This window comes from Thalassophryne amazonica, chromosome 13, assembly GCF_902500255.1.
Source record: "Thalassophryne amazonica chromosome 13, fThaAma1.1, whole genome shotgun sequence".
Taxonomy (NCBI): Eukaryota; Metazoa; Chordata; class Actinopteri; order Batrachoidiformes; family Batrachoididae; genus Thalassophryne; species Thalassophryne amazonica.
In genome coordinates this window covers 18975920-18996947 of record NC_047115.1, presented here as the reverse complement: position 1 = coordinate 18996947, position 21028 = coordinate 18975920, and the positions used below count along the sequence as shown (strand labels likewise).

The window sequence follows — 21028 nt, the reverse complement described above, 5'->3', positions numbered from 1 at the left end:
CACAAACACCTCCTTTCTCTGCCAACAACATATCCAGAGCAATGCGATTCTGGAAGGCCATAAGGGACGTGGCTTCTAACTGTGAATGGACAGCCTTAAATCCTTCCTCAGTCCAATTTCCTAATTTCTGTACATTGTAGTGGATGTAGTTTATTCTGTCCACGTTTTTATTAATGGAGCACCACCAACAGATGGAAGATTCGAATCCAGCTGCTATTTGATTAACCAGTTTATACTCGTCAGGCACTCCCCTGGGGACTCCTATTGCGTCAATATATGTTGGATTTCCCACTCCTTTCCAATCTCTTTTCACTCTGTCTGGCTACGTCTTTCTGCCAATCTTCAGGAATAAGAGAGGCTGCATATGTCGTAACGTCTTCAGGGGTCATGGGTATGGCTTCAACTGGTAACAATAATGATATTAATGCACAATAACCTGACACATTTCGTGGCAGTCTGTCAAAGATTCTGTTATCCCCACACCACCACCATACGTCACTCCTCCCGACAGGTTTGAATGTGGGAGTACTATGGACCACATTCTTACACCAGGCGGTGTGGTTTAAGCTACCCAAAGTCTTACTTGTCCCTGTCAAGTGTACACATGTATGGTTAGCATGCCCAACTTTGCTTGAGAATAAAGGTTTAATCTTAGTCAATTTGGTCACTGGATAGATCTTGTCCCACTTAGAACATTTGTTGTTTGCCGCAATGTATGTCTGTGTCATAGCAGTCAGTAGACAGTCTTTGGGTAATGCTGCCGGTATTACCTGTAATATAGGTCTGGGTCCCATACACACAACACAGTCCTTCTTTGCTGCTAGTCCTGCTTGTTCTGCCATTAAAAGCCAATTGTTATTTTGTCCACTAATTCCTGTAGTTACTAGGAACCAGTCATCTGCCTTCACGTCTTTTGTGCCTTGTACAGACACCCCCTTTGCTTGTATGGGCACCCCCTTTGCTTGTATGGACACCCCCTTTGACGTACTTAAGTCGGTCAATATTGGTTGCTGTACTCTATCTGTTTCACAGAGGAAGAAATGGAAATACGGATCTTTTCCTTGTTTGTATACCCAAAGGAGGAACAACCAACAGTCTCCCTCTATATCAGGTGGGAATATGGTTCCTTTTTCTGTGGTATTCACCACTATAGACAGCTTATCATCTGTTTGATACATTTTGAGACTTTGACTCTGGTACTTAGCCCACTCGGTTTGTGCCCATCTTGGTGTCCATCTACTCCATTCATCGGCTACCAACGTTTCCCATCTCCTATCTTGTTGATCGTTGGTCATATACCATGAGAAACTATTTCCGTAATTAGTCCCTCTGTCACCATCCGGCATTCCATGGATAAGAGCACTATATGGTACAGAGATGATCACAGAAGTATTTCTAGGAATGCAGGCCTGTACACCAAATCGGTATGCATTATTCCCATCACAGCTATGTACTGTGGCATTGATTATCGGACTGGGGTCTTTGTTACTTCTTTTTGGTCTCTGCAATCTGTGGATGTGATCCTTATTATCATGTCCCGTGCTCATGGCTTTTAATAATAATACCAATTCAAAAAAGAAAAGTAGCATAACAAGGACTGTCCGTGGGGTCCAGAAACCCCCTTTCTTTTTATCTTTTTCTTTCGCCATTTCTGCACACTACAGCACACCTATGTTCAGAACAGTGGCTTCTTAATGTCTTCTGCTAGCTTTCGTGTCTAACCTGGATCTTAACACCAAGCTCACACACTATTACTAGTCTTGTCCTACTGTTCTTACTGTTTGTCTGTGTCTGCAGAAATGACTTTCTTACAGTGAGTTAAATGAATCCATGTACTTCTTTCCCCAATTTTCAAAGCTGTGGGTGTTGTGAGTAGTACTTGATAGGGCCCTTCCCATTTAGGTGAATGCCAGTGTTTTCTCTTGATGCTTCTTATCAACACCCAGTCTCCAGGTACCACTTTAGGGTCCTCCTGTGGAGAAATGGGATCATCAGTGTTTGGAACTCTCCCTCGTTGTCCTAACATTTTCTCATGTAATCCGCCAAATTGGCTTCCTCAGGTACATCCCAAATTTGTCCATAATATGGCAATCGATATTTTCTGCCAAACAATGTTTCATACGGTGTCAACCCCATGGTACTAGTTATGTTTATATACATTTTTACCAAATCTACACAATGTGTCCATGGTCTGCCTGTTTCCTCCATTGTCTTTCTAAGTCTGTTTTTTACTGTTCCATTCATCCTTTCCACTAATCCGGCGCTTTGTGGATGATAAGCACAATGATTTTTGAGATTAACCTGTAGTGCTTCTCCTACATATTGCACTATTGCATTAACAAAATGCGCTCCGTTATCTGAATAGACTGTTTCTGGTATTCCAAATCGTGGGATGATGTCTTTGCATAATGCTTTATGAATCACTTGAAAGGGATATTGTGGTGTTGGAAATTTACCTCTTTGGGGTCTCAAATTGCCTTGTGAGTTGTGTTTTGCACATATCATGCATGCTCTACAATGCTGTTTTGCATATGCATCGAACCCATAAAGACAAAAAATAGATTGCAATTGCGATATCATACCCCCTGATGAGACATGCGTCACGCCATGGCTCATAATAGCTGCCCATTTAAACATATTTTTTGGCAATATGGGTTTCTTTTGTGGTCATACGTACAAGTCATTTGCATACGTAGCGCCTTTAGCTATCCACATTTGTTTTTCTCTGTCTGTTGCCTGCTGTTGCATATCAGCAAGCAGTGTACGACCTATATACAAATCTGGAGTTGTTTCCTGTATAACAAAAATAGAAGAAGCTGCTGCTGCCTCTTTTGCTACTCTGTCAGCAAAATCATTTCCTTTTGAAACACTGTCAGAGCCTTTAGTGTGAGCCGCACATTTGCATATAGCAATTTGTTGAGGCAACTTCACAGCTTGCAGTAGGGCAGTTAGGAGAGTGGCATGAGTCACTGGCTTTCCAGATGATGTCACCATTCCACGCTCCTCCCACAGTTTTGCAAACACATGCACTGTGCTGAAAGCGTACTGGCTGTCTGTATAAATTGATACGGCCGTACCTTGAAACAGATAGCAAGCTGCAGTTAAAGCAACTAATTCAGCTGCTTGTGCTGAAAATGACGATGGCAATGAAGCAGAATCTAATACTTCTGAATTTGTGACGACAGCATATCCAGATTGTGTTTGTCCATAAGCATTTTTGGTGGAAGAACCATCCACATACACGATTGTACTGTTTGGGATGGGTGTGTCCCGGAGGTCTGGGCGTGCTTTTGTACAAACTGTTGCTACATCAAGACAATTGTGCGGCTCACCATCCTCAGGTAAAGGTATCAATGTGGAGGGATTCAATGTTGTACAGCGCTCTATCGTAAGGTGTGGCTGTGATAATAGCAAGGACATGCACGAAAGATGTCTTGCTGGGGACAAAAGGCTCATGTTTGTCTGCAACAAAAGTGCAGAGACTGCATGTGGAACTTTCAATGTCAACTGATGGAATAGAACAACATTACTGCTACTTTGAACAGCCATAGAGGCTGCAACAACAGCCTGTACGCATGGTGGTAAAGCACTTGCTACTGCATCCAATTTAGATGAGTAGTAGGCAACTGGCCTCAATTTTGAGCCATACACTTGAACCAAAACACTAGTCATGAACTTATTCTTACAATCAACTGTTTGAGTAAATGGTTTACTATAATCTGGTAGTGCCAAAACTGTGGATGACACTAATGTTTGTTTTACTTTTACAAAGGCTTCCTCAGCATCTTTGTTCCATTCCAACACGGTTGACATTGAAATATCATCTTTGTACATCAAATCAGAAAGTGGACTAGTCAACTCTGCATAGCAAGGAATCCATGCCCTGCAGTAATTTGTCAATCCAAGAAATGACATCATCTGCTTTTTGGTTTGTGGTTTTGGAGCGTGCAAAATTGCTTCCTTCCTGTCAGACAGGATCGTGCGCCCTGTGGCTGATAACTCATGTCCTAAATATTTTACTTTATCCCTACACAACTGAACTTTGTTTCTACTCACTCTGTGGCCATTGTCAAATAAGAAACATAATAATGCTACTGTGTCAGTTATGCAGTTTTCTCGTGTGTCAGAGGCAATCAAAATGTCATCAACATACACTAATAGTTGGCTATCTGCCGGTGGAACGAAATTGGCTAAACATGCTGACATGACTTGAGAATAAATAGTTGGACTCTCTGCGTAACCCTGCGGTAATCTGGTGAATGTATATCGTTGTCCTTTAAAGGTAAAAGCAAACCAGAATTGACTATCTGGGTGTACTGGCACAGAGAAAAATGCATTACTTATGTCAATTACTGAGAAACTATTAGAATTTGGTCTCAGCGAATTTAACAAGGTGTGTGGATCTGGGACACATGGTGCTCTTTTAATCACAGCAGCATTTACTGCCTGCAGATCTTGAATCATTCTCCACCCCACTGAGGGCGGAGCCTTTTTCACAGGAAATATGGGTGTGTTACATGGTGAATCTGGACATGGCACTATTACTCCTGCTGTTAATAAATCCTCTATTACTGGCCTGATTCCTTCAATTGCATCAGGTTTCAATGGATACTGTCTTACACATGGTCTGTATTCTGTTTTTGGCCTTATAACTACAGGTTGTGCATTTTTAATCAGTCCTACGTCTGAAGGACCTGTTGTCCACAATCCTGACGGTACTGAAGAGAGAAGAGCATCCTCTTCAGGACTCAACTGAAACACTCAGGATTGTGAAGTGGACGCATCAATGTGTGTTCCAGCTGTCAGCACCAATGAGACATTAACTAGCACTTTATACAACTTGGTTGATGGACTGAACTCCGTTCGTGGGCCAACTCTACTCCAATCAGAGGCTGACAAAGCTGTTATGACTGTCAGTCCCAATTCTTGCCATTCTGTCAAATATGGCTTACAAAGTGACATATGTAATGGCATACCTGTGAATTTCAATTTTGATACATCTTCAGTGGCGCCTGTTACTGTTATGACGGCTATTGAGTTGCCATCATGAATCAAATCGGTCATTGTCAGTTTCACAGGTGAAACATTTTTCAATTTAGTTTCATAGTCACCATCCGGACCTGGAGGATCTTTATGCCACATTGTGACATGCAGGTCAGGTGGTGACATCTGTTGTTCAGGATTTTTTAGTAGGGCTGTCGCTTGCAAGACGACATCTTTACCCCATCCTGCAGCATCTTCTTCTGAGATGTCAAATGTATAGTAATAGTGGAATGTGGGGTCAGCGCTTTCTTCTCTTACCATGTTAACGCCTCCTGTGCGTTCAACAACTAATTTCCCTTGTTCCACAATTATGGACAAGCCCAATGCAGTCAATCCGTCTCGTCCTAGGAGGTTAACTGGACATTGTGGCATGCTTAACACTGACATAGTACACGTCAGGCCAAATGGATCTGTCAACGTTATGGGTTTGGTGATAGGGACGTCTGATGTTTGTCCATTCGCAGAGCGAACCCTAAAGAGTTCGTTGCTTAATTGATGGACAGGTATGTTGTCATTACATGTGGTTCTACATGCTCCTGTATCACAAAGGAATGTCACTGGTCGTCCATTTACCAACAAAGCCACTTCTGGTTTTGGTACCGGATTTCCCAGCAAGGCACACAGATCCATATCGCAATCAGACTGCCTATATGATGTGGAATCATGGATTATGGATTCTAGTCATTGTGGATACTGTGGCTGAGGAGGATTATTCCGTTGTGGAATTCCTCCTGCTGCTCCCTCAGTAGGTGGATTCGGACAATTTCTATACATATGTCCCTCTCTTCCACAGTTCCAACAAATCAGGGGACCACGTGGTGGCCCTCCCTGTCTGGGCTGCTGTTGTGGTTGCCATGGTCCTTGACGTTGTGGCTGTCCACCTTGTCTATTTTGCCATGGCTTTTTGGGGCGTTTGCACTGCTTCTGCTGTCTTAAGTTACCCTGCTGGTAATATATTTCGTCATCTCCATGTGCTACATACACTCCTTTGTCGCTGTTTCTTGTCTTTTTCTGCTTTAAGACTTCTTCTGCATGACAGCAGTGTGTATGTGTGTCTTCCAATGTGCCTGTAGGCAATCCAATCCAATGTTTCTGTATCCAAGCTTTTATATCCTTATTGGAATGTTGGATCAGAGCGTTTTTCAATTGTTGTTCATACACAGGTGTTTCTGGCAATATGCCACTATGGACCCTAAACACATTCTCAAATCTGCACCTAAACTCTGTCCATGGCTCTCCTTCTTTCTGAGTTGTCCTGGTAATTTCAGTATAATTTATCTTTGGTCCTAACACTCCTTTTGCACGTGTAATCATAGCTTCCACTCTTGTTTTCAAGACTAGATCATCATGTGTCAGTGGCACGCCTTGTTGATCTGCAGGATTCCAGTCTCCGCGTACCTGACTCCATTTAGGGCCACATGCTTTCATCCACACCTGTTGGACTTCAGGTCCATTAAGGTGGTAAGATGTTCTAATGTTTTCTATATCCTGCATAAATCCCTCAATATCGACATGTGGCGATGGTATCATGTCGACTGCTGCTTTGATATCATCAGCATTCCATGTCCGATAAACGAGCATGGTTGGTAGCTGTCCTGCTGTTCCTGCACGAGGATTTGGTACTTCTATCATAGGATAGGCACCTCCCTGATCACTATGTTCCACCATGGGAGGGGCTGTAGGCACTTTCGCTTGACTGCGTGTTTGTGGTTTTTCTGGTTTTTCTCTTTTTACCTTAGGTTTTACCGCCAAATCATACTGTGGTGGCGGTACATCGTCATCCTCTGGTAGAGGAGATAAAGGTCTCTTTGTCACCGACGATCCAGCCGGCGGTGATTGTTGAGGCTGTTCTGGCTCTCTGTGCTGAATTATCACATCTTCTTCTGCCTTACCTACAGCTTTCTTTTTCCTTGCTTTCTCTAATCGTCGCTTCTCTGCTCCTTTCTGTCTGTTCTCTGCTTCTTCCTCCCAAAATGCCACTAAATCTGCCCCTACTTTCTGCATCTTTTTCTCATCACCTTTATGTTCCCGTTCTAACTCCTTCTTTAGCTTCTGTATACTGATCAGGTTCAGTTGTCCGTCAAAGTCATGTTTATTTATCCAGGTCTCCAATTTCTTTGTTGCTTTTGGATTTTTTGCCTCCATAACTTTCCAGTCGTCAGTTGATAAATTTTCCTTATTTTTAGACGTCTTACCCCCCATTTTTATTATCCCTTGTTATAATTTGGACTTCAGACGGGGGCACACCTAGGGTGTTCTAAATCTGAAGTTTTCACACTTTCTTTGGACGTGACAATTAATTTGCCGTCGTGTGGTTGATTCCTTTCACCTCCCCGTAGGAAGCGGAATCACTTGCCTCTGCTTCCACACGCACGGTTGTCACTAACGTTGTCCAAAGTATTACACTTTCACACAGTTATTTACACTTGCGCAAAACACTATTTACACATAGAAACACTCCTAATAATCGTACGCGTATTCTTATGTCAGGGGAGCTCGCCCTCCCGTGAAATTTAACTAATGTCCTGCCTTAGGGGACTCCGCCGTCCCTGCCAAATTTAACTACTTTTTTACAGTGCACGTATTTCTACCCGGGATTTCCTTTACGTATTAAAACAGAGGAGTCCGTATCCTCCTTCCGGAATTTAACTACTTGCGTCCCTCGCAACCGTAGAGGAGTCCGCCCTCCTTACAGAGTTTAACTGTGTTTCATTAACAGACGATTCTGTATCATCGCTTACGGAGTTTAACTGTTTTATGTGATCACTTTTATCCCCTACCGGTACGCGTATTAAAACAGAGGAGTCCGCACCCTCCTTACAGAGTTTAACTGCTTTGCATTAACAGGCGATTCTGTATCATCGCTTGCGGAATTTAACTGTTTTATGTGATCTGATCACCACTCACTCAGTACTGTTTACAAAGAAATTTTACTCACTGACTCGACTTCCTGTCTGTCTTCTCCGGGAAAATCTCGTCAACCAGACGATGCCAACGGTGGTCGACAATTGCAGACACGATCAATCGATCGATCAGACCTTGGCCAAGGATTTACGTCTGGACTTGACGACCTCCGCCGGACACCTCCGGTGTTGTTGAGATCCCGGACGAGCCCCCAGTCAATGTTGGGTATTTTCTCCTCCAAACATTTTTAAAACCTTTAACAAGACAAACAGAGTCAAGAAACACCAGTGAGACAGAAAATCAAATATTACGCGCGGAGTGCGGCCAGGCTGTACACCAAGGCTACACTAAAGTCTGGCCTGCTTTTCCGCTCTTTTTATTAAGAGACGCCCTCATCACATAAACAAGAAACTTGTCCTAAGGGTGGGGGTAATGACGCAAGACAAGTTTCTTCCCATAACATAAACGCATACGTCAAGTGCAGCTGTAAGGAAGAACACTTCAGGTCAGCACATCTCGTTCGTCTGTTGCAGGTATCAGCTGTTCTGCATCTGCCTGAAGTGTCCTGTCTTCCACACTCCTTCACACTAAACACCACATCACAATAGTCAAAACGTTCTCTTGCTCCCAGTCGTTAGAGGCTGCGAAAACAAAGTTATGTTATAACAATAAGTACATCCAGTCCTTCATTCCCAGCTCAGATTGACCCCAGAGTGCTAAAACAAAATTGAATTCTCAGGATTGCATTAAGACAGGTGCAAAACAGCACATCTCCGTTCTCATGAGAAAGAAGACAAAGCTAAAACAAGGTTGAATAACACGTACGTTCTCAGGGTGAAGTGCAAAACAGCACAACACCGTTCTCATGAGAAAGAAGACAAAGCTAAACAAGGTTGAATAACACATACATTCTCAGGGTGAAGTGCAAAACAGCACAACACCGTTCTCATGAGAAAGAAGACAAATGTACAAACGTTTAACAGTGATAACATATATACAAAATCTTTAACACCGTGACACCACTTTTTCCAGAATTTTAGAGAAAAATGATAGATTTGATATCAGCCGATAGTTTATCAATACACTAGGGTCAAGATTAGGTTTCTTAAGTAATGGTTTAATCACTGCAGATTTGAAATACGAGGTCTGTTAGAAAAGTATCTGACCTTTTTATTTTTTCAAAAACCATATGGATTTGAATCACGTGTGATTGCATCAGCCAAGCTTGAACCTTTGTGTGCATGCGTGAGTTTTTTCACGCCTGTCGGTTGTGTCATTCGCCTGTGAGCAGGCTTTGTGTGAGCAGTGGTCCACCCCTCTCGTCGGATTTTTATTGCGAATAAAATGTCTGAACGATTTGGAGCTTTGCTGCATCAAGTTTTTCCAGAAACTGTGAGAGACCTCCAGGTGGACACCATTCGGAAAATTCAGATGGCTTTCAGGGACGATTTTATGGGGATTACACAGATTAAGGAGTGATCCAGCCGGTTTAAAGATCGCCCACAGCGTTTGAGAGCGCGGCACACTCCGAGCGCCGATCGACAGGCTGAAACAACCAGATCATTTCCAACGTGAAGGCTTTGTTGATCCGGGACATCGTCTGACTTACACAACAATGGCAGAAGACATGGACATCAGCACTTTTTCGGCACATTCCACTGTTACAGGAGTTTTTTCATGGAAAGAGGAGCGGAGGGATGTGCCACTGTGCCGCTCATGGCGCGGCACAAAACCACCTCCGTGTTGGTCTCACAGGACGGCTTTCAGATGGCTTTTCAGTCGTGTAACTATCCGAGAAATTGTGCATGAGCTGGACATGCCCCAACATGTCCTGTGAGGCTTCATCACAGTGGAATGTGCCAAAAAAGTACTGATGTCCACGTCTTCTGCCATTGTTGTGTAAGTCAGACGACGTCCCGGATCAACAAAGCCTTCACGTTGGAAATGATCTGGTTGTTTCAGCCTGTCGATCGGCGCTCGGAGTGCGCCGGGCTCTCAGACGCTGTGGGCAGTCTTTAAACCGGCTGGAGCACTCCTTAATCTGTGTAATCCCCATAAAATCGTCCCTGAAAACCATCTGAATTTTCTGAATGGTGTCCACCTGGAGGTCTCTCACAGTTTCTGGAAAAATTTGATGCAGCAAAGCTCCAAATCGTTCAGACATTTTATTTGCAATAAAAATCCGACGAGAGGGGTGGACCACTGCTCACACAAAGCCTGCTCACCGGCGAATGATGCAACCGACAGGCATGAAAAAACTCACGCATGCGCACGAAGGTTCAAGCTTGGCTGATGCAATCACACGTGATTCAAATCCATATGGTTTTTGAAAAAAATAAAAAGGTCGGATACTTTTCTAACAGACCTCGTATTTAGGAACAGATCCAGAAGTTAAAGAAAGATTAATAATTTCCAGCACAGTCGGCCCAAGAGTGGGCCACAGGTCCTTAAACAGTTGTTTTGGTATAGGATCAAATAAACAGGTTGTGCTTTTTGTTGACATTACGAGTTTTGTCAGCATGCCTAGTAAGATACTGTCAAATTCTGTAAGTCTAGGTAATACCTCAGTAGTGGTGCCCACATCAATAGCAGGGTGTAGTGGCTAGATTAAGGCATGCATAAGGCATATGTTTAACCTGATGTCTTCTATTTTCTTCTCAAAGTAATCCAGGAAATCTTGTGCTGTAAAAGGAGAGCGAACTACAGGTGGTTGTCCATGCAGAAGTGTTGCCACCGTGTCGATCTAGAACTTTGAGTTATGCTTGTTTTTGTTGATCAAATCAGAGTAGTAAGTCCGCTTTGTAGCCAATAATGCATGCTTATAGTCTAAGATAGCATCACTCCACGCAAGGTGAAATACTTCTAATTTTGAACGGCGCCATTTCCGTTCTAGACCTCTTGGTTTATGCTTGAGGTCATGCAGATAATCATTGAACCAAGGTGACTGTGATTTGGGGGAGCGCGGTTTTAACACAGGTGGTGCAATCATGTCGAGGGTAGTTTTGAGCACTGAGTTTTAACTATCCACAAGTCTGTCTACTGACTGGATATTTGTCAAATGTGAAGCTAAGACATCAGGCAGTCTAGCTTCGAGTTCAGTCTTAGTTGAGGAGTTGATGCATCGCCGTAATGATATATAAGGTTGTTGTTCCACTAAACACGGCAGCGAAACTGTAAACTTAAGTGAGTGATCAGACACCACTGATGTAAGAGGCATGATGTCAGTATTCATGACAGCAATACCACGTGCGAGAACCAGATCCAGGGTATTTCCACTAATGTGCGTCGAATCCCGAATGCATTGCCGAAATCCTAATGCATCCACAATTTCCATAAATGATTTGCAGAGGGGATCAGAAGGCTTATTTATATGAATGTTAAAGTCACCAATGATCAGAATGTTATCTGCAGTAGTCGACAAGTTAGAGATGAATGCACCAAATTCATCTAAGAATTCAGAATATTGGCCAGGAGGCCTATATACAGTGACAAAGTAATACGACTGATTTTTATTCTTCTGACCTTGGCAATGTGTAATATCCTGAGCAGAGCGGAGAATCAGATGCTCAAACGAGTGATATTTGTAACCCCCAACAGCTAATAAGCTAAACCTAGATTTATAAATAAGAGCAACACCCCCGCCTTGCTTCGCATCACCAGGGACGTGACTAAATGTATATGCTGGTGGGCAGGTCTGATTTAAGGGGAGGACAGCTGTAGGTTTAAGTCAGGTTTCACATAGCCCAATCATATCTAAGTGATGATCAATAATTAGATCATTGATCAACAATGATTTTGAGGACAGTGATATTATGTTAATGAGATCCAGTCTACGGACCTCAGTGGGGTTGACAGTTGAGCTGTTTGGGTTTAGGGGTGGTTCCAGAGTAGCATATATAAGATGCCTAGAAGTAGGTTTAGGTTTAAGACATTGCACGCGCGTTGTAGGTAGCAGACACAAAATCTTTGCTATTGCTGGAACAACCACTGGGCCATCCTCAATTTCAACATCATCCAATATAGTAATGAGTATTAAGTTTGGAAAACATATCCCTCTATGATTTTTATGGACAGGACTACAGATGCAGGCCACAGTCTCAACTTGTTGAAATTCCCTCCCTGGCAAATAAACTGCACTATCACCATAGTGGATTTTCTGCACTAAATTCCCCGCTAAGCTAATGGATTCCACACCCACATTTGTCATAAGCCTTGCAGGGTCTCTAATCACCTGCTCCATGGCCTTAGATTCCTAATGTTACCCTCCCTGTAGAGCTCTATCTATGTTCACAGACAAGATGGCGGCGCCTTCCCCAGTAGGGTGGAGGCCATCCGGCATCAGCAAGCCACGGGGGCCCCAGAACGAAGGCCAGTTATCAATAAAGCTAAAGCCCTGCTGTCTGCAAAACTGCGCCAGCCACATATTTAACGATGTCAGCGTACTAAACGCCTCATCAGTACCCCGGGAGGGGAGGGGACCAGAGACTATTAATCGATGCTGACACATCTTTCTGGCAAGGTCACAAGTCCTCTCTGTGTCCATTTTTGTGACCTCTGAGTTCTTCATCCTGATATCATTGGTGCCAACGTGAATAACTATGTGACTATATCTCATGTCATGTTCCTTCATCTGTCTTCCCTTCTGCAGTGTCAGCACCCTAAAATGAGATGCAATGTCGGGAATACATTTAACGTCAGCCGGCATCTGTAACCTGACTTTGTGGGTGATAGAATCCCCTGTTATTAAAGTCTGGTGTTTCGGCCTGGAGACAGGAGTGGAAGTCACTTGTGGGCTCAGAATTCACATCTGGCAAATCCAAGGGGGAGAACCGATTCACAGTTCGCACTGGCGAATGTGATCGGGGTGCCACAACTGGACACCAAGCCCTACGGGGCTTCCTCCGCCTAGCCACAGTCCGAAAGCCGTCCTCCACAGCCGGCGTTTCTAAGCTGATGCTAATGGGCTCGCTAGCCAGCCCAACACTAACCTCATCTGGAGTGCCCGTAACATTCAACTCCACTGCGCTAAGAAGCTGCTCTAACTTACGGACATGGCTCTCTAAGAGAGCCACCCTATCTTCCAACATCATGCAGGATTTACGGAGGGTGTAAAGTAGAATTAGTAGTGTACTTTTTGCACTAAGAAATTCAAGAATGTAGCCAAGCAAACACGAGCTAACCAATAATGGATAAGCTAACCACTCCTAAGGCTCACACAGATGCAAATAAATGAATTAAAATTCACAGCAGTTACACTGAAAAACTAACATAAGTATTAAACAGGTAAAAAAAGCAGCAGCTATAAAATACACTAAACAGTTAACTAACAGGAGTGTAAAAAATGAAATGAAAAAATGATGACGGGGGTCCGAAATAGCTAACGCAAGCTAACCGCTAGCGAAAATGCTAGCCGCTCCTAAGATTTTACACAGGAGTAAAATAATTACTTAAAATTCACAGCAGTTAAACTGAAAAACGAACAGAAGTATTAAACGGGTAGAAAAGAAACAGCTATAAAAGTAACAACGGAGAGGGGAGTGGTCGACCTAGCTAGCGAAAGCTAACCGCTAGTGAATGCTAACCGCTAGCGATTCACAACAGGACTGTTGTTAAATAACGTTCAGAGTAGATACAATTAATAACCAGAAGAGTGCTAAACAGAAATAAAAGAAGCATATAAAACCGTGTGAAGTTCAGAGTGGCGTCACAGCAACAAATAATCCGTCAGAAGCAAGTTAAATAACCTTTCTCATGATTGGATTCACCTGTGTAAGGATGTCAAGGGTCAATGAGCTTACCAAACCAATTTTGTGTTCCAATAATTAGTGCTAAATGCATTCAAATGAATAAAATGACAACGGTGCCCAAATTTATGCACCTGCCTAATTTTGTTTAAATAATTATTGCACACTTTCTGTAAATACTAGAAGCTTAACTTCACTTCTCAAATATCAGTGTGTTCATCTGCTATATGATATATTTAAGTGATATTTCTGATCCAGACAACCAATGATTTATAAAGGAAAATCATGAAAATTATCAGGGGTGCCCAAACTTTTGCATACAACTGTATGTGTGTGTATATATATATATGTATATATATATATGAGAAATGGGTTATGTTTGTCAGTTGCATGTCTACACAGACCTGTTGAGCTCTTCGTTGGTGTAGAGGTAAAATTACATAAATTGTCATGGTCCAAACACTGTAGGCATCATTTAATTACAGGTTCTGGTTGTTGGAAACCCTGCCAACACCAATTGCTTGATTGCAGCCAAGTCTGCTCCCTCAATCCCCAAAGAAAACTTCTCCTGCCTCACCCGCCTGGACCTCAACAGAGCTTGCACTCAGGTTTGTACTCATTTCCTTGACATTTTGCAGCCTCCACCATTTCAGCCAAGCTTCTTTGTTTTTGTTGGTCATGAAACTGGAATGTGTCTTTATATTTTTGTCTGGTCCTGCAGGTGGCAATGCGCTGTGGTATTCCTCCCACTGATGTGAAGAATGTGATCATCTGGGGCAACCGCTCTTCTACCCAATACCCTGACGTGCACCACTGCTTCATCTGCTTGTCCGATCAGGAGGCTGCCTGCTTTGATGTTGTAAAGGACGATGCCTGCCTCAAACAAGAGTTCATCTCTGTGAGTTAATGTTCAGATTTTTATGTGTGGTCATCTGCACAAAATAGCATGATGGTTGATGAGGGAACTGGTATTATTTTATCAATTAATATTGAAAGTATACACTCACCTTATACTTAATTTGGTGCATGTATTCAACTAGTGGTTAAAGCAAATGTTTAATCAGCCAGTCAGGTGGCAGAAATTCAGTGCATTTAACCATGGGAGGAGGATTGGCTGACGTTCAGGGTGAGCGTCACAATGGGAAAGAAAAGTGATTTAAAGGACATGTTGCACCAGAATCATAGTGCAGCAGATAAGTGAAACAATCCAGCAAATAGCAATTTATTGGTTGAGCTAATAGGATGAATAAATGGAATAGTTTTGACAGTGTTGAATGCCAAACAAATGTAAAACAAGCTCAACGTCCATTGGATTCTATGACATGTCACATTTGTCAACCCGTAACATGATAACTAAGCATGACACATGGTCCAAACTATTCCTGTTAACTCAGCTAATCATTTGCATCACTTTTTACCAAAATTGGGGCAACTTTAACTTTTAACCCCTGTACAAACTGAAATTGACCTTTGTCACCATTGTTGCTGTTTTTACCCCATAACTCCATAACATTCAGTCACAGATAGTCCAAACTATACCTTTTTGGAATCGTTATGATCAAGCGAATAATGTGATATAGTTTTCAATATGATTAGAGCATATTTTAATTTTGACCCCTGTGTAATTCTTCTGACCCCTACCTGGCTGCCTATTGAAAATTCAGGTGGCTAATCGGTTATATCAAAAGAGTAATGTCTAAGGAGAATTTGTGCCAGATTTGATGCTTGTATCACCATTTGCAGGATTCCGCTCTAAATATTCTCATCTGCTGCACTATCATAACAATTTAGATTTAGGCTGTTCGTGACCATCCAATGATGCACTGGGATCACTTTGTGCACTTCTGCGACCGGTTTTAACAAACAGCTATGGAGACTGCTGAAAACAAAGTACTCTTGTGTTTCTGACAGCAGTGACGTAGCTTTTACAGATGTCCCACCGCACGCTTGAATGGTAAGTATCTGGTAACATAAAGAACTGAGGCACACAGTGGTTCCAAAGTTTACACAAGTGTGATGTCATGTTATGATGACTTGTTTTAAGTGATAACTGATAATTTTGATGTAGTGACGGTAAAGGCAACAGCACGGCCATTAGTCATAAATGCAGCCTGTTAAAACAAACAAAAAAAAAAACACACTTATAAGTGTTGTATATAAGTTTTAAATTCTAAATCTCTCTCTCTCTCTCTCTCTCTCTATCTATATATACGTATATATATATATATATATATATATATATATATATATATATATATATATATATATATATATACTCAACAAAAATATAGACGCAACACTTTTGGTTTTGCTCCCATTTTGTATGAGATGAACTCAAAGATCTAAAACTTTTTCCACATACACAATATCACCATTTCCCTCAAATATTGTTCACAAACCAGTCTAAATCTGTGATAGTGAGCACTTCTCCTTTGCTGAGATAATCCATCCCACCTCACAGGTGTGCCATACCAAGATGCTGATTAGACACCATGATTAGTGCACAGGTGTGCCTTAGACTGTCCACAATAAAAGGCCACTCTGAAAGGTGCAGTTTTGTTTTATTGGGGGGGATACCAGTCAGTATCTGGTGTGACCACCATTTGCCTCATGCAGTGCAACACATCTCCTTCGCATAGAGTTGATCAGGTTGTCAATTGTGGCCTGTGGAATGTTGGTCCACTCCTCTTCAATGGCTGTGCGAAGTTGCTGGATATTGGCAGGAACTGGTACACGCTGTCGTATACCCGGTCCAGAGCATCCCAAACATGCTCAATGGGTGACATGTCCAGTGAGTATGCCGGCCATGCAAGAACTGGGACATTTTCAGCTTCCAAGAATTGTGCACAGATCCTTGCAACATGGGGCCGTGCATTATTCTGCTGCAACATGAGGTGATGTTCTTGGATGTATGGCACAACAATGGGCCTCAGGATCTCGTCACGGTATCTCTGTGCATTCAAAATGCCATCAATAAAATGCACCTGTGTTCTTCGTCCATAACAGACGCCTGCCCATACCATAACCCCACCGCCACCATGGGCCACTCGATCCACAACATTGACATCAGAAAACCGCTCACCCACACAACGCCACACACGCTGTCTGCCATCTGCCCTGGACAGTGTGAACCGGGATTCATCCGTGAAGAGAACACCTCTCCAACATGCCAAACGCCAGCGAATGTGAGCATTTGCCCACTCAAGTCGGTTACGACGACGAACTGGAGTCAGGTCGAGACCCCGATGAGGACGACGAGCATGCAGATGAGCTTCCCTGAGATGGTTTCTGACAGTTTGTGCAGAAATTCTTTGGTTATGCAAACCAACTGTTTCAGCAGCTGTCCGAGTGGCTGGTCTCAGACGATCTTGGAGGTGAACATGCTGGATGTGGAGGTCCTGGGCTGGTGTGGTTACACGTGGTCTGCAGTTGTGAGGCTGGTTGGATGTACTGCCAAATTCTCTGAAACGCCTTTGGAGACGGCTTATGGTAGAGAAATGAACATTCAATACACGAGCAACAGCTTTGGATGACATTCCTGCTGTCAGCATGCCAATTGCACGCTCCCTCAAATCTTGCGACATCTGTGGCATTGTGCTGTGTGATAAAACTACACCTTTCAGAGTGGCCTTTTATTGTGGACAGTCTAAGGCACACCTGTGCACTAATCGTGTCTAATCAGCATCTTGATATGGCACACCTGTGAGGTGGGATGGATTATCTCAGCAAAGGAGAAGTGCTCACTATCACAGATTTAGACTGGTTTGTGAACAATATTTGAGGGAAATGGTGATATTGTGTATGTGGAAAAAGTTTTAGATCTTTGAGTTCATCTCATACAAAATGGGAGCAAAACCAAAAGTGTTGCGTTTATATTTTTGCTGAGTGTATATTACACTCTTTTGTGACCTGAAGACATTGGTAAACTCATTTCTAACACCAAAACAGTTAACACATAAAAATGTTTTCACTAAAGATTTGAAGTATTTCCATAAATGCATTTCATATTTTCATCTTTAAAGCCACATTATATCTTTTACATAATGTTTTAAGCAAATATATACATCACATTCAGAAAGTTGAGACTGTTCTGAACATTTTGATGTGCAACACATGGGGAATTACTAAAATGGTAAAAAAATCAAGAAAATGTCACTGGATCCCAGAAAGTTAAGAAACTCGCATCAGAATTTCTATGTTAAAAATACTCTCCACAATTTGTCAATTACCAAAATAGTTGCCAATGAATCATTGTAGCACTCTTTAATGAGCAGTAAATTTTTCCCTGACAGGTTACAGCTACAATTTTGTTCATGAAAAAAATCATTTTAGTCACATTTGCAGTTTTATATTCTGATAACAGCAGATTGGCAGATTGTATCAAGGAATTTGACAGGTAAAATAGTATCATAACTCACAGGAATTAGTGGTGAAATATATGAAAATATCACCTACTTGCTGAGAAAAAGAGAACACTAATAGGCATATTGTGTTCATATAGTGCTTACCTCAGGGGTGCCAAACCAGATATCTCTCATGCGGTCACAGATGGCCATGGCTGCAGACATGGCACTAGACAGCTTCCTCGCTTTGATTTCAGCATCTGTCTGCTGCACAATCTGCAACAGGGGCAAGGACAAAGAAAGACTATTGTGCATGTACATGGGAGTACATGAATAGTGGTTAATGTGAATTTGTAAAGTTGTAAAATAAATGCCCCACCCCAGCTTCAGTGGGAACTCAACCATGGTGTCTTTGGTGGCAATGTAAGTCTTCCGACCTCAATGTCTGAATGTTGTAGCAGAAACCAGGACTCTTCAGCCCAGGTAAAATTTTTCCAATCTTCAATTTTGCAATTTTTGTGAGACCATTACCACAGAAGCCTTAGCTTGTTGTTCTTGACTGAAAGGTGTGCCATCTTCAGTCAGTTCAAGGCCATGTTGCATGTTTTTGAACATCCCAGTTAGCAACGCAATATCAAATTACTCATGATTGTAAGCCTCTCTGCACACATGCGCAAATAATTATTGGTCTCTGATGTTTTTCATTGCTAATTGTCCCTCTCCCTGAGCGAGTTAACAGGTGCGTATCCGGAAAACGCCTTACTCTGCAATTATCGGCATGTGACGTACATTTTAAAATGAGCAGGAAACATTCTGATGGCCGACAGACAGAGTGAAACAAATGCACTTATGTCTGATAACGATGCTTCTGAGCCTTCCTTTGAAAGTGATGGCTTGGATGTACAGAGGAAATGACACACTTCACCCCCAAAACTCTTTCTGTTGGATTTTGGAGCCTAAACTGTGGTAACGCTGTTATTTGAATCACAGGATGCTGGTTTACTGCTGCTGTGAACATGATGGGCATGGACTGTCTCCACCACACTGTTGTTACAGACTGTCTGGACATGCAGATGTATTTCTTACATTGGAAAAAGTCAGAATACATTATTTTTAGGAGATAATGGACTATAACATGCCACAATCGTGACAGAACTTGAGCTGAAGGCAGCGCTGCTGTCGGACATTATTCTCTGGCCGGCGATCACAATCCGTACCTGAGGACAAGTGAACCTGAACACGTTCTCTGGCTGCTGATCTGTGTGAGGACTTATAGTGGAGCTGCACATGTTCTCCAGCTGGCAATCGCGCGCGATATGTGTGGGGCTTCTTTGATGGTGTGGACTTTACATATAGAAACCTTTACAACTGAATGAGTGGCATGTTCAGTTTTTTCCTCGTTTGCTTTGTGTTCGCTTTGTGTTCTCTTCAGTGGAGCTGCTATGGTTTATTTTTATTTTACAACCCCAATTCCAATGAAATTGGGACGTTGTGTAAAATGTAAATAAAAACTGAATACAATGATTTGCAAATCCTCTTCAACCAACATGTATATTCAATTGAATACACCACAAAGACAAGATATTTAATGTCAAAACTGATAAACTTTATTGTTTTTGTGCAAATATTTGCTCATTTTGAAATGGATACCTGCAACACGTTTCAAAAAAGCTGGGACAGTGGTATGTTTACCACTGTGTTACATCACCTTTTCTTCTAACAACACTCAATAAGCAACTGAGGGAACTGAGGACACTAATTGTTGAAGCTTTGTAGGTGGCATTCTTTACCATTCTTGCTTGATGTACGATTTCAGTTGTTCAACAGTCCGGGGTCTCCATTGTCGTATTTTGTGCTTCATAATGTGCCACACATTTTCAATGGGCGACAGATCTGGACTGCAGGCAGGCCAGTCTAGTACCTGCACTCTTTTACTACGAAGCCACGCTCTTGTAACACGTGCAGAATGTGGCTTGGCATTGTCTTGCTGAAATAAGCAGGGACGTCCCTGAAAAAGACATTGCTTGGATGGCAGCATGTGTTGCTCCAAAACCTGGATGTACCTTTCAGCATTGTTGGTGCCATCACAGATGTGTAAGTTGTCCATGCCATGGGCACTAACACACCCCCATACCATCACAGATGCTGGCTTTTGAATTTAGCGCTGGTAACAATCTGGGTGGTCTTTTTCCTCTTTTGTCCAGAGGGCAATGTCCATGATTTCCAAAAACAATTTGAAATGTGGACTCATCAGACCACAGCACACTTTTCCACTTTGCGTCTGTCCATTTCAAATGAGCTCAGGACCAGAGAAAGCGCCGGTGTTTCTGGATGTTGTTGATGTATGGCTTTTGCTTTGCATGGTAGAGGTTTAACTTGCACTTGTAGATGAAGTGACGAACTGTGTTAACTGCCAATGGTTTTCTGAAGTGTTTCTGAGCCCACGTGGTAAGATCCTTTACACAATGATGCTGGTTTTTAATGCAGTGCCACCTGAGGGATCGAAGGTCAATTGCAGTCAATGTTGGTTTTCGGCCTTGCCGCTTACGTGTAGAAGGTTCTCCAGATTCTCTGAATTTTCTGATTATATTATGGACTGTAGATAATGGAATCCCTAAATTCCTTGCAACTGAATGTTGAGAAACGTTCTTAAACTGTTGGACTATTTTTTCATGCAGTTGTTCACAAAGTGGTGATCCTCGCTCCATCTTTGCTTGTGAACGGCTGAGTCTTTTGGGGATACTCCTTTTATACCCAATCATGAGTGTCCTCAGTTCCCAAATGTTTATTGAGTGTTGTTAGAAGGAAAGTCGATGTAACACAGTGGAAACATACCACTGTCCCAGCTTTTTTGTAACGTGTTGCAGGCATCTATTTCAAAATGAGCAAATATTTGCACAAAAACAATAATGTTTATCAGTTTGAACATTAAATATCTTGTCTCTGTGGTGTATTCAATTCAACATAGGTTGAAGAGGATTTGCGAATCATTGT

At 42.4% G+C, this 21028-nt stretch overlaps 1 pseudogene; it reads left to right on the top strand.

Annotated features, from left to right (window-relative positions):
* The window catches only part of LOC117523853, a 50431-nt pseudogene that overhangs the window by 22633 nt on the left and 6770 nt on the right, over positions 1–21028 (top strand).